Source organism: Equus quagga, chromosome 4, assembly GCF_021613505.1.
Source record: "Equus quagga isolate Etosha38 chromosome 4, UCLA_HA_Equagga_1.0, whole genome shotgun sequence".
Lineage (NCBI taxonomy): Eukaryota > Metazoa > Chordata > Mammalia > Perissodactyla > Equidae > Equus > Equus quagga.
This window is the reverse complement of record NC_060270.1, coordinates 136027232-136039728: the sequence shown is the minus strand read 5'-3', so window position 1 is coordinate 136039728 and position 12497 is coordinate 136027232. Positions and strand designations below refer to the sequence as shown.

The 12497-nt window shown below is 42.8% G+C and overlaps 1 protein-coding gene across 11 annotated transcripts in view; it reads right to left on the bottom strand.

The window, feature by feature from the left end:
- Positions 1 to 12497, bottom strand: part of CFLAR (CASP8 and FADD like apoptosis regulator) — a 40371-nt gene that overhangs the window by 25430 nt on the left and 2444 nt on the right. For 2 of the 11 annotated variants that reach the window (XM_046657763.1, XM_046657772.1), the window contains exon 1: positions 11916 to 12054. The exons of 1 other annotated variant lie outside the window; for it this stretch is intronic. The gene's annotated coding sequence lies outside the window, so the exon portion shown is untranslated. 8 more of the 11 variants (XM_046657767.1, XM_046657771.1, XM_046657774.1 and 5 more) reach the window with 7 other exon arrangements.

Sequence of the window (12497 nt, the reverse complement as noted above, 5' to 3'; positions counted from 1 at the left end):
GAACTCAACCTATTTTCTTTCAAAATTTAAGTTGCAAATGGCGATCACCGTCTACTCTGAAGTTTCATGGCTATGTTTTACGTTAAGTTCTTGTGTTGTGAGAGAGTATCTTGTCTATTTCTATCACAAAACATTTCAGGTTAAAAGCTAATCTTAGCAAAAAATAATGGGAAACACAACCCAAATGCAAGTTGCTAACTGTTGCTACATATTTGTGAATAAATATATTTATATTTTTATCTAGCTATATTTAGTGAAAGGAACACTGAACTATTTTATTGATTTATATACAATCTCAGTGCACAAAAGATTTGAGGCATCTAACAATAAAAACACCTAAGTAGAAAAAAAAATTTTATATGAGAAGGTGAAAAAATTAGGTTAGAAAATCAAAATGCGGTGGAGGGATAGAGAATACAATGCAAATATGCAGGCTAGGAAGGCCTAAAGTGACTTTAGTAGACTGTGAATTTGTCCCTGAGCTTTCTGGCAGTCAAAGCAAAAAGGGATATATGGGAAGTTAAATAGTTCTTGCTGTTAAAGAAAAGAATTATTTAATTTCTCTTTTTCTTAGAGAAAGCACAATTTTTCTACAGTTCCAGAGTTTCCAAACAAAGAAAATATTAACAAGTACTTTAGTGTCTGAAAGTAACAAAATTACATTTATTTTAAATATTATTTTTTAGAAATTTAAAATATTCTATTTTAAAATAGACCATTCATTCATACCTTTCACACTGGCCTTCCCACAACCAGTCTAAACAGTTAAGCTCTTACTAAAAATTGACATTTTACCTATTTATACTTGTTAATAAGTATTGATGTGTCTATGCCAATCCCAGGCTCATTCATCCAAATTCACTTAAATATGGCCATTTGTGAATAACTGGAAAAGTGAAATTTATTAAATGATTGCTCAATGAAAGTAGAAAAACTGGTACTCAGACTGCTTTATTTTTTTAATCTGAAAGCTGAATAATAATTTTACATGTTCCAGAAAGCCCAAACCTATACTCCACTCACAGGCTACGAGCACTTTAACCCAACCACTAGTTTCCATGAAAGGTCAAGTTCTTTGTCTATTCACTAAAAGTGACAATTTTCTTAGTAGCTGTTATTATAAATTAATCTATAGAATATTTATACACACTAGAATGTATAAAATAAATAAGGGATCATTAAACACACAAGAGTAAGAAATGAGGTCTTATCCAAATTCACCAGACATATCTGAAAAAGAACTAAACAGAACTACTAGAAACGAAATTTTCATTTCCTATTTTTAAAAATGGTAATCTAACTTTTGGAATTCATAATTATCAATGATATAACAATGCCAGCAAGAGCTAACAAATTAGATAATCGTTTTAAAAAACACTATCTGCTCAGTTCATTTCCTCCAACGATTATACCCAAGACTGCTTTCTGCCAGTCATGCGCGCTGAGCCACAGAACTGACATGTTGTCCTCCCCTCTGTAGTAATCAAGTACAGTTTGGCAGCAAAATCCAAACTACTCAGTGGTAGCATCTGGCACAGTCAGAGAAAATATCAAAAGGAAAACTACAGCTCCCGTGCTAAGCCAGGCCACCACATGCAGCAAAATTCCAGTGTGTCTATGTTGGGGTGGTGTTGGGGCAACTAACTGTGGCTAGAGGCAATAAGCACTTGAGAAAGGGGTGCACAGAGGGGAGAGGCAGAGTTAGGGTCCAAATAATCACTACTGTCTTGGAGTTTCTCTTAAATCCAAACCAAGAAATTAACAAAAGATACTCTGAGACTAGGGAAGCCCACCCAGTCTCCAGGGGCAAACTCAAAACGACCCCCTAAGGCCACCTTCACAACTGAGGGCACATGCGACTCATTCTGCTGGAGGTGAGCTCGTGCTTAAAAATAACCATGCACAAAAATCAAAACACCCTGACAGAAGACAAAGCAAAGAAAACTCACGTCCTAGGAAGCTACATCTGAAAGAGCTGAAAATAACTATCTTAAAACGTTCAAGACAATAAGGGAAATTTCTGCAACATGATAGGCCAAATCAATGGTTGTTAATCAGGGGCAATTTGCCCCTCAGAGGACATCTGACAATGTCTGAAGACATCTACCGGTCATCATAACCAGTGTCAAGACTGAGAAACCCTGCACTAGATAATCTGGAAAAAAACTAGCTATAATACACTGAGACGCTGAATAAGACAAAAATACTTGCTTAAATACCCAGTTGAGCATGTAAGAAAGTAAGTAAAGTTGTAGGGAGCCAAAAAAGAAAAAAACAGCTAAAAACCACAGTGATACTAATATATATATTAAAAAATGGAAACCATCTAAAAGTCTATCAAGAAGAGACTGAATAAAACGTTTATAGTCCTTTAATGAAATACTACACAGCCCTGAAAATGAATGAATTAGAACTACAGGAGGGCCAGCCCCGTGGCTGAGTTGTTAAATTTGTCCGCTCTGCTTCAGTGACCCAGGATTTCGCCAGTTCAGACCATGGGCACAGTCCTAGTACTGCTCGTCAGGCCATGCGGAGGTGGCATCCCACACAGCAGAACTAGAAGGACCTACAACTAGAATATACAACTATGTACTAGGGCACTTCAGGGAGAAGGAAAAAAAAAAAGAAGACTGGAAACAGATGTTAGCTCAGGTGCCAATCTTTAAAAAAAAAAAAAAAAAAAAGAACTACATGAATCTCAAACAAAGAAAAACACAAGATAAATATTTTTGCTAAGGCAAAATGTAAATTGCTAAAGTATACATACCATATGATTAATTTACATTAAAATCCTAAAAGTTAAAAATAATATCATATATTGTTTAGAGATATATATGTCATGCATATATATGGTGAAAATATGAAAACGTACATAATAATAATAAATATTGAATTCAGAAAAGTGGTTTCCATTACAGGATAAATGAAATGTGACTAGATAAAAATACAGACGGGAAATGACTGAATTTGTAATATTTTACTTCATAAGCTGGGCAGCAGCTATAGAGATAGTAAAAGAAACATATCTCATATCACATTCTCTGACCACAGTACAATAAAATTAGAAAACCATAATAAACCAAAAGGAAACCTTCTAAGTTTTAAATTGAAAAATTAGTTTCTGTTTCTTACACACTCACCCTTTACCAGTTAATACATACTATATAAAGGAAATAGTGGTGTGGGGGGAAAAAACCCCAAGCACGACATATAAAGACTATCTCATCACATTCAAAATGCTTTCAGAGCTTCCTTGGTCTATATATAGACAAACCTTAGAACAAGAAAGCCTAGAGGCACCCCAAAGTTATGCTCAAAAAGAAGAGTTCCGATTTTATTTAATAGGATTCAAAAGATGGGGTGGAAGAGCTGGGGAGGGCCATATACCTAAGGGGGAGACACTCAGTGTATTTTTATGGAGGAACATATTTTTTCACAAATTCACAACACAAGATGGAATAAGTCATCACAATTATAACTTAGAAGTGCGGGCCAGCCTAGTGGTGTAGCAGTTAAGTTCATGCACTCTAATTCAGCAGCCTGAAGTTCACCAATTTGGATCCCGGGTGCAGACTTATGTGCCACTTATCAAGCCACACCGTGGCAGGCATCCCACACATTAAGAAAAAAGAGAGAGAGAGCGAGGAAGATGGGTACAGATGTTAGCTCAGGGCCAATCTTCCTCAGCAAAAAGAAGAGGATTGGTGGTAGATGTTGGCTGAGGGCTAATCTTCCTCAAAAAGTAAGTAATAAATAAATAACTTAGACGGGGAAAACAGATGGAATCAGTTTAGTCTAAGGAAACAAGAGGCTATCAGAAAATGGACTATCCTGTCTATGAGATTTTTTATACAAATCTCATAGTAACTACTAAACAAATAATCAGAACAGAGACACAAATGATTGATAAAGAGAAAACTAAGAAAACCATCACAGAAAACTACCTAACTGAATTGGTAGTCCAAAATACATGACATGAGAAACAAAGGAAATGTAGAAGAACCAGAAAACAAGCGATAAAACGGCAGCATGAAGCCCTCATTTATCAATAATCACTTTAAATGTAAATGGACTGAATTCTCCAATCAAAAGACACAGAGTGGCAGATGGATTAAAAAACAAGACCCAACATTATGCCGCCTCCAGGAAACACAGCTCAGCTGCAAAGACAAACACGGGCTCAGAGTGAAGGGATGGAGGATGATGCTCCACGCTAATGGCAAACAGAAGAAAGCAGGTGTAGCCATACTTATATCAGACAAAGTAGACTTCAAGACAAAACAGGTAATGAGAGACGAAGATGGGCAGTATATAATGATCAAAGGGACACTCCACCAAGAAGACCTAACACTTATAAACATACAGGCTCCCAACACAGGAGCACGGAAGCACATAAAGCAACTATTAACAAACCTAAAAGAAGATATTAACAACAACACAATAATAGTAGGGGACCTTAACACCCCACCTACATCAATGGATAGATCATCCAGACAGAAAGTCAACAAGGAAATAGTGGATTTAAATGAAAACCTTGACCAGATGGACTTTATAGATATATAAACACTCCATCCAAAAACAGCAGAATACACATTCTTCTCAAGTGCACATGGGACATTCTCAAGGATAGACCATACACTGGGAAACAAGGCAAGCCTCAATAAATTTAAGAAGATTTAATCCTATCAAGCATCTTTTTCAACCACAACGCTATGAAACTAGAAATCAACAACAAGAAAAAAGCTGGCAAAGTGACAAAGATGTGGAGACTAAACAACATGCTACTGAACAACAAATGGATCATTGAAGAAATTAAAGGAGAAATCAAAAAGTATCTGGAGACAAATGAAAATGAAAACACACAATACCAACTCATATGAGATAAGGCAAAAGTAGTCAAGAGGGAAATTCATAGCAATACAGGCCCACCTCAACAAACATGAAAAATCTCAAATAAGCAATCTTGAACTACACCTACAAGAATTAGAAAAAGAAGAACAAACAAAGCCCAAAGTCAGCAGAAGGAGAGAAACAATATAAATTAGAGCATAAATAAATAAAATTAAAACAAAAAAGACAGTAGAAAGGATCAATGAAACAGCTGGTTCTTAGAAATGATAAACAAAACTGACAAACCCTTAGCAAGACTCACTAAGAAAAAAAGAGACAAGGCTCAAATAAATAAAACTAGAAATGAAACAGGAGAAATTACAATGGATACCACAGAAACACAAAGGACTTAAGAGAATACCACAAAAAACTGTATGCCAACAAATTGGACAATCTAGAAGAAATGCAGAAGTTATTGGACTCATACAATGTCCCAAAACTAAATCAAGAAGAAATAGAGAATCTGAACAGAACAATTGCAATAAAGAGACTGAAAAAGCAATCAAAAACCTCCCAAAAAACAAAAGTCCAGGGGCTGGCTCCGTGGCCGAGTGGTTAAGTTTGCGCGCTCTGCTGTGGCAGCCCAGGGTTCGGATCCTGGGCGAGGACACGGCACCACTCGTCAGGCCACGTTGAGGCAGCGTCCCACATCCCACAACTAGAATGACGTGCAACTAAGATATACAACTGTGTGTGTGTGGGGGGGGGGGGGGGGGGAGATAAAGCAGAGAAAAAAAAAAAAAAGATTGGCAACAGTTGTTAGCCCAGGTGCCAATCTTTGGGAAAAAAAATAAGTCCAGCACCAGATGGCTTCTCCGGAGAATTCTACCAAACATTCAAAGAAAATTTAATACCTATCCATCTTAAAATATTCCAAAAAATTGAGGAAGTTGGGACACTTCCTAAGACATTCTACAAGGCCAACATCACCTTGGTCTCAAAGGCAGACAAGGACAACACAAAGAAGGAAAATTACAGGCCAGCATCACTGATGAACATAGATGCAAAAATCCTCAATAAAATATTGGCAAACCGAGTACAGCAATACATTAAAAAGATCATACACCATGATCAAGTAGGATTCATACCAGAGACACAGGGATAGCTCAACATCCGCAAATCAATGTGATACACTACACTAACAAAATGAGGAATAAAAACCACATGATCATCTCAATAGATGCAGAGAAAGCATCTGACAAGATGCAACATCCATTTATGATAAAAACTCTCAATAAAATGGGTACAGAAGGAAGGTATCTCAACATAATAAAGGCCATATATGACAAACCCACAGCCATCATCATTCTGAATGGGGAAAAACTGAAAGCCACCCCTCTGAGAGCAGGAACAAGACAAGGGCACCCTCTCTCACCATTCCTATTCAACATAGTACTGGAGGTTGTGGCCATAGCAATTAGGCAAGAAAGGAAAGGAAAAGAAAGTAAAGGAAATTCAAACAGGAAATCAAGAAGTGAAACTCTCGTTGTTTGCTGACAACATGATTTTGTGTAAAGAAAACCCTAAAGAATCCATCAGAAAACTATTAGAAATAATCAACTACAGCAAAGTTGCAGGATACAAAATCAACTTACAAAAAACAGTTGCATTTCTATACTCTAATAATGAACTAACAGAAAGAGAACTCAAGAACACAATCCCATTCACAATCACAACAAAAAGAATAAAATATCTAGGAATAAATTTAACCAAGGAAGCGAAAGACCTATACAATGAAAATTATAAGACACTGCTGAAAGAGATCGATAATGACAAAGAAATGGAAAGATATTCCATGCACATGAATTGGAAGAACAAACATAATTAAAATGTCCATACTACTTACAGCAATCTACAGAGTCAACGCAATCTCAATCAGAATCCCAATGACATTCTTCACGGAAATAGAACAAAGAATCCTAAAATTTATATGAGGCAACAAAAGACCCCAAAGGGCTAAAGCAATCCTAAGGAAAATGAGCAAAGCCAGAGGCATCATAATCCCTGACTCCAAATAAAATAGACTACAAAGCTATAGTAATCAAAACAGCATGGTACTAGTACAAAAACAGACACACAGATCAGTGGAACAGAATTGAAAGCCCAGAAATAAAACTGCACATCTATGGACAGCTAACCTTCAATAAAGGTGCTGAGAACATACAATGGAGCAAGGAAAGTCTCTTCAATAAATGGTGCTGGGAAAACTGGACAGCCACATGCAAAAGAATGAAAGTAGGCCATTATCTTTTGCCATACACCAAAATTAAATGGATCAAAGACTTGAAGGTAAGACTAGAAACCATAAAACTCCTAGAAGAAAATATAGGTAGTATACTCTTTGACATTGGTCTTAGAAGGGTCTTTTTGAATACCACATCTATTCGGACAAGAAAAAATAAACAAGTGGGACTTCACCAGACTAGAGCTTCTGCAAGGCAAAGGAAACCAGGATCAAAATGAAAAGATAGCCCACCAACTGGGAGAAAATATTTGCAAATCATATATCCGACAATGGGTTAATCTCCATAATATATAAAGAACTCACACAACTGAACAACAACAAAAAACAACCCAATCAAAAAATAGGCAGAGGATGTGAACAGACATTTTTCCAATGAAGATATACAGATGGCCAATAGGCACATGAAAAGATGTTCAACATCACTAAGCAGGGAAATCCAAATCAAAACTACACTAAGATATCACCTTACACCCATTAGAATGGCTATAATCACCAAGACACAAAACAACAAATATTAGAGAGGAAGTGGAAAAAAGGGAACCCTCATACATTGCTGGTGGGAATGCAAACTGGTGCAGCCACTATGGAAAACAGTATGGAGATTTCTCAAAAAATTAAAAATAGAAATACCATATGACCCAGCTATCCCACTACTGGATCTTTATCCAAAGAACTTGAAATCAACAATTCAAAGACACCTATGCACCCCTATGTTCACTGCAGCATTATTCATAATAGCCAAGAAGTGGAAGCACCCCAGGTGCCCATCGACTGATGATTTGATAAAGAAGATGTAGTATGTATACACACACGCACACACGCACACAATGGAATAACACTCAGCCATAAAAAAAGACAAAATTGTCCCACTTCCAACAACACGGATGGACCTTGAGGTCAAGCCAAATAAGCCAGACAGAGAAAGACAAACACTGCCTGATTTCACCCATATGTTGAAGACAATCACATGGACAAAGAGAACAGTTTAGTGGCTACCAGGGGAAAGGGGGTTGCGGGGTGGGCACAAGGGTGAAGGGACGCATTCATATGGAGACTGACAAATAATAACGTACAACCAAACTTTCACAATGTTATAAACTATTATGACCTCAATAAAAAAATTTTTAACTATTTTTGAAAGTTTCTAGGAAAGTCCAAAAGAAACTAGCTACATAAGCCAAAGGGAAGATTCAAAAGAAGTTCAAGATAGAACTTCTTTTATCTAGTAGTTAAAGCAGTTTTGGTTCCCACTTGTAAAATCAGGTGACAGAAGGAAGCCATCAGCTTGGGAAACATTTTAAACCTTAGAGCAAGTAGCTACAAGAGGATTTTCAATTACATTGAGATACTTGAGGTATATAGATATTGATATAAATAGCAACGGTTCATTTCTTCAATTGAAGAGTTCACTGCAGAAGACACAAACCATTTTGAATACATAAACGTGGTATCAAATTGGTGGAGCTTAGTTCTTTCTTAAGTACTGAATTTCCAAAGATGACAACCCACTATCTAAAATAAGAGGAAAATAACGAAGAAGCTGTTTGTTTTGCACAAAAACTTAAATGTCCAAATAAAGACAAAGTGGCTAAAAGTGGAGACCATCAGAGCAACATAAACACAGAACAAGGTACAAAGTGTGGAAAAGGAAGTGGTTTCATCTGGAAAGAAAACATTCAAGAATATATACGTATATTCATTCATTCATTTATATGTGCATGGAGTCAAAGAAGGAATTATTTCTCTAAACCCAGAACTGAGGCGGGAGAAAAAACATTCGGGGCATCTGAACAAGCAAATGAATGAAACATAAATAGTGCATACATACATTCTTGAAAACAAGAAAACTGGTCATTAGAAGAAAAAAATCTTTCCTTAGAAACGCTGAAGCCAGAGGGGAGTGAAATTACACGTGAGAAAAGCAGAGACACTAATAGAAAAAAACCAGCAGTTCTGAGATACAACTGGAGAAACAGCATCATACAAAATGAGAAAAAAGAGAGGGAAACATGTTTTAAAAGACTTTGAGTGCACAAAGGTCTGCAAAAGACTGCACCGCAATCTTCGAGTATCTCAGGGAACAGACTCCCGGGGGCTTTCTCTATTTACTTCACATATATTTTAACCCAGATAATTATAACACCACTTCACTGAAAAGTTTTTGAAGAAAAATGACAACACAGAGTGTTAAGTGCAAAGACAGCCACTGAGTAGGCGACAGCGTCGAGGAAGGGAACCCACGTGGGGAGGGCGGGTTGTGGTCTTCCTGGAGGAGGTGACAAGACTAAATATAAAGGAGAAATAGGGCATTGCAATAATGACCGTGTTTCTTACCTCACTGATTTACGGTAAGGCAAGCCCGAGTGCCTACACGCTGCCCTCTGACGTGTCATTACATCCCCAACCTGGCCCAACCGACCTCCTCCAGTTCCAGCCCCTCAGTGGCCCTTGTCCAGCTGCCCTGAATCCAAGTTCCCTGGGTAGGCAGCTTGGTTCGGTCTCCCCCAACCACTCTGTGGGCTTCTGGGCGAAGGAACCACCTTCAGCTCCGTCTCTCTGTCCCCAGCACGCAGAACTGCGCCTGGCCCACAGGAGCTCAATAAATATTGGCAGGATTTTACTGAATTAAAGGAAAGGAGGCATTTCAGTCCATAACCACGGGTTAATTAGCCTTTGGAGCCCTAGAAGGAAGACACAGGCATCCGGAGTCCACCCCTGAGGTTTAAAAAGCGACACGCCTGGCAACTCCGAGTGCTGTGCGCTGAGTCCACAGGAGGCTGCAGGGCCGCAGGGCTGAAAGTGGGCCCCCTAGTCTTCCTCCGCGGGCCCCCCGAGCCCAGGGCGCGGGTGGAGGAGAGGGGCGGCCCGAGCTCTCGGACTACTCACGCCCCGGGAGGGCCCGGCCGGGACGGCGCCCACCTGGCCGGACACGCTCGGACCTGCGGCTCCGGGACTGGGGAGGTAGAAACACTCCCGACGCGCCGAGCATCACGAGGCCGCCTCCCAGCTGGCGTCCGTGAACCTCTGCCAGCTGAGCCCCTGCACTCCTCCTCCTCCAGGCCGCCCGCCCACAGGCGGCTTCAGGCTCCAGAACCCTCGGTCCCCGCCCCCCACAGGGCACAGGCGCGTCTCTCCGGGCAGTAAACTCTCCCCCGTGGGGGCTAAGGGCCAGGTGGTGCCCGGGGAATTACTGGGGGCCGGCCGCGCGCGCCCCAGCCTCCCCCAGACCGTCTGCCACTCAAAAACCTGCCTGCCACTCCCCGCCCAACCCCTTTGCAGTTCCAGACTCCCGGGAGCGGAAGGCAGGGGGCACCCAGCCCCCCGGCCCCGTAGGTGGATTCACCTTCAAAGCAGGTGCCAGGCAGTAAGAGAGCATTAAAGGAAGCGCAGAGGTCAGTCATTAACAGAAATGCAAAACATGACGTCGCTACAAAAAGCCATTTTCCTCGGGACATCCAGCCCAGAAACTGTGAGTCAAACGAGGTTAACCAAAAACGAAAACTTCGGTATGACAAACACATTCCAAATTTCCTTCCAAACCTCAGGCGCTTTTTTTTTTTTTTGGAGTTGAGCCAAGTTCTTTGCTCCTGGCGTAAGTTTTTGGTAAGATTATTTAGGGGGAAAATACCGAACATTCTGTTCCTCTTATCTGAAGTTTCTTATCTAAAGCAGGTCAAGGCCGCCAGAGCCCAGTCTTGGTTTTAGATCTGGGTTTTTCCGTGTCGGAGACGTTTGACGTGCGCTCTCCCTGCTGGCACCACCTCGGGTACACAAACTGCAAATGTCAACAAGCGACACTATTCGAGGGCGCGCTGGCGTCGCTGCTGTTCTCTGGAACCAACGCTCGTTATTGGCCTCCTTTCAAAGGCCTTTGTTCTACCGCAGCGCGCTGTAAATATTTAACGGAACACGCCCTTCCGCCCAAATCCGGACCCCACCAAGCCTGCAGATCCTGAAAGCAGGCCTTTCCCCATTCTTTGGAAGCATGGAGAAGGGAAGCGGAAACAGAGTTTAAGCCTTTACGAAACCCTCAATCATTCCGAAGTGTGCCAAGGCAAGCCTTCCTTGCAATCTGCCCAGCTACGTATGACGTGCTTTGAGCAATAACCACCGCGACCTGTCCCCTCGCCAGGCGGTGGCGAGAGTCCCGGGGCCCGCCAGCTGCGCCGGGCTCCACGCCCCAGTGCACAGGGCCTCTTGCTCATCAACTTTTCGAGAGGGGAACTGCCCGATCTTGTCAACAGCGCGTCCCAGGAGCTGAGCAACTCTCAAGATGACCTCAAGCGAGGCGGACGGGACGCTCGGGACGTGCCCCCGAAGCTCGAGGCCTGCTTTCCGCCTCTGCGGCTGCACTGTCGGCCAAGGGCGGTTGGGTCGGGTTCGACCCGGGCGGCCCCCGGGCAGCGGGGCGGGCAGAGCGGGGGCGCGGGGAAACCCGAGCTGGGGCTCTCCACGACTGCGGGCCCGCCGCCGCCGCCGCCCCCGCCCGGCGGGCTCCGGGGGGCGGGGGCGCCCCGGGGGGTGGGGTGAGGGGAGTGGGGGGCTGCGCGCGCAGCCCGCGGCCGCGCGGACGCCGAGCCTGGCACGGGGGGCGGGCGCAGCGGGCCGAGCGCGCCAGTCACCGCTCTGCCCGCGGCGGGGCCTCCAGCTCGTCCCCGGCGTCGCCCCGCGAGCGCGGGCAAGACGGCGCCGAGAAATCGAAAGCTGGCAGCGGACGTGGCGCTGCCGACCGGCCTGCCTGCCCTCCGGCGGCCCGCTCGCCCTCTCGGCCCTCTCTTACCTGTGTGCCTGCAACAGCTGGGTGGCCCGACGTCCCCGTGTGAGGCCCAGAGACCCCCCTCCCCGGTCCCCGGCGAGCGCCCAGCTTCGGGACTCCTGGCACCGAGAGGCAGCTGTTTCCTAAGTGGCCGGATGCGCTCCACCCAGGGGGCGGGGACAGCAGCCGACCTCTGGAGCGCGCTGCCGGTGTTCGTTGCCCACGCACGGGAAGGATACCGAATGCAAGGGGGAACGCGCTTTATGACAATCTCCTGACTCCTAGTAACTAGTTTCTTGGGATTGTTTAAAATTCCTTAACTTTTCTTGAAATAAACTTAAACTCACGGGAGAGCTGCCGGCACAGTACCAAGGGAGACCTGACTACCGGCCTGACAGCAAGAGCAGCTCGGCTGACCCACGCCCTAGGGAAACTGATGACAATTATTTCAAAACAAGCAAACAACAAATAACCATTTAAAGCCTTGGAAATAGTCTTAAAAGAAGACGGCAAATGAAGAAACATCTATTCAAGAAAATCGGCCAAAATTCGGTAAGAAACGCAAGAGTCTGATGTTTCAACTAAGACGTCTTCCTCCTTTCACCC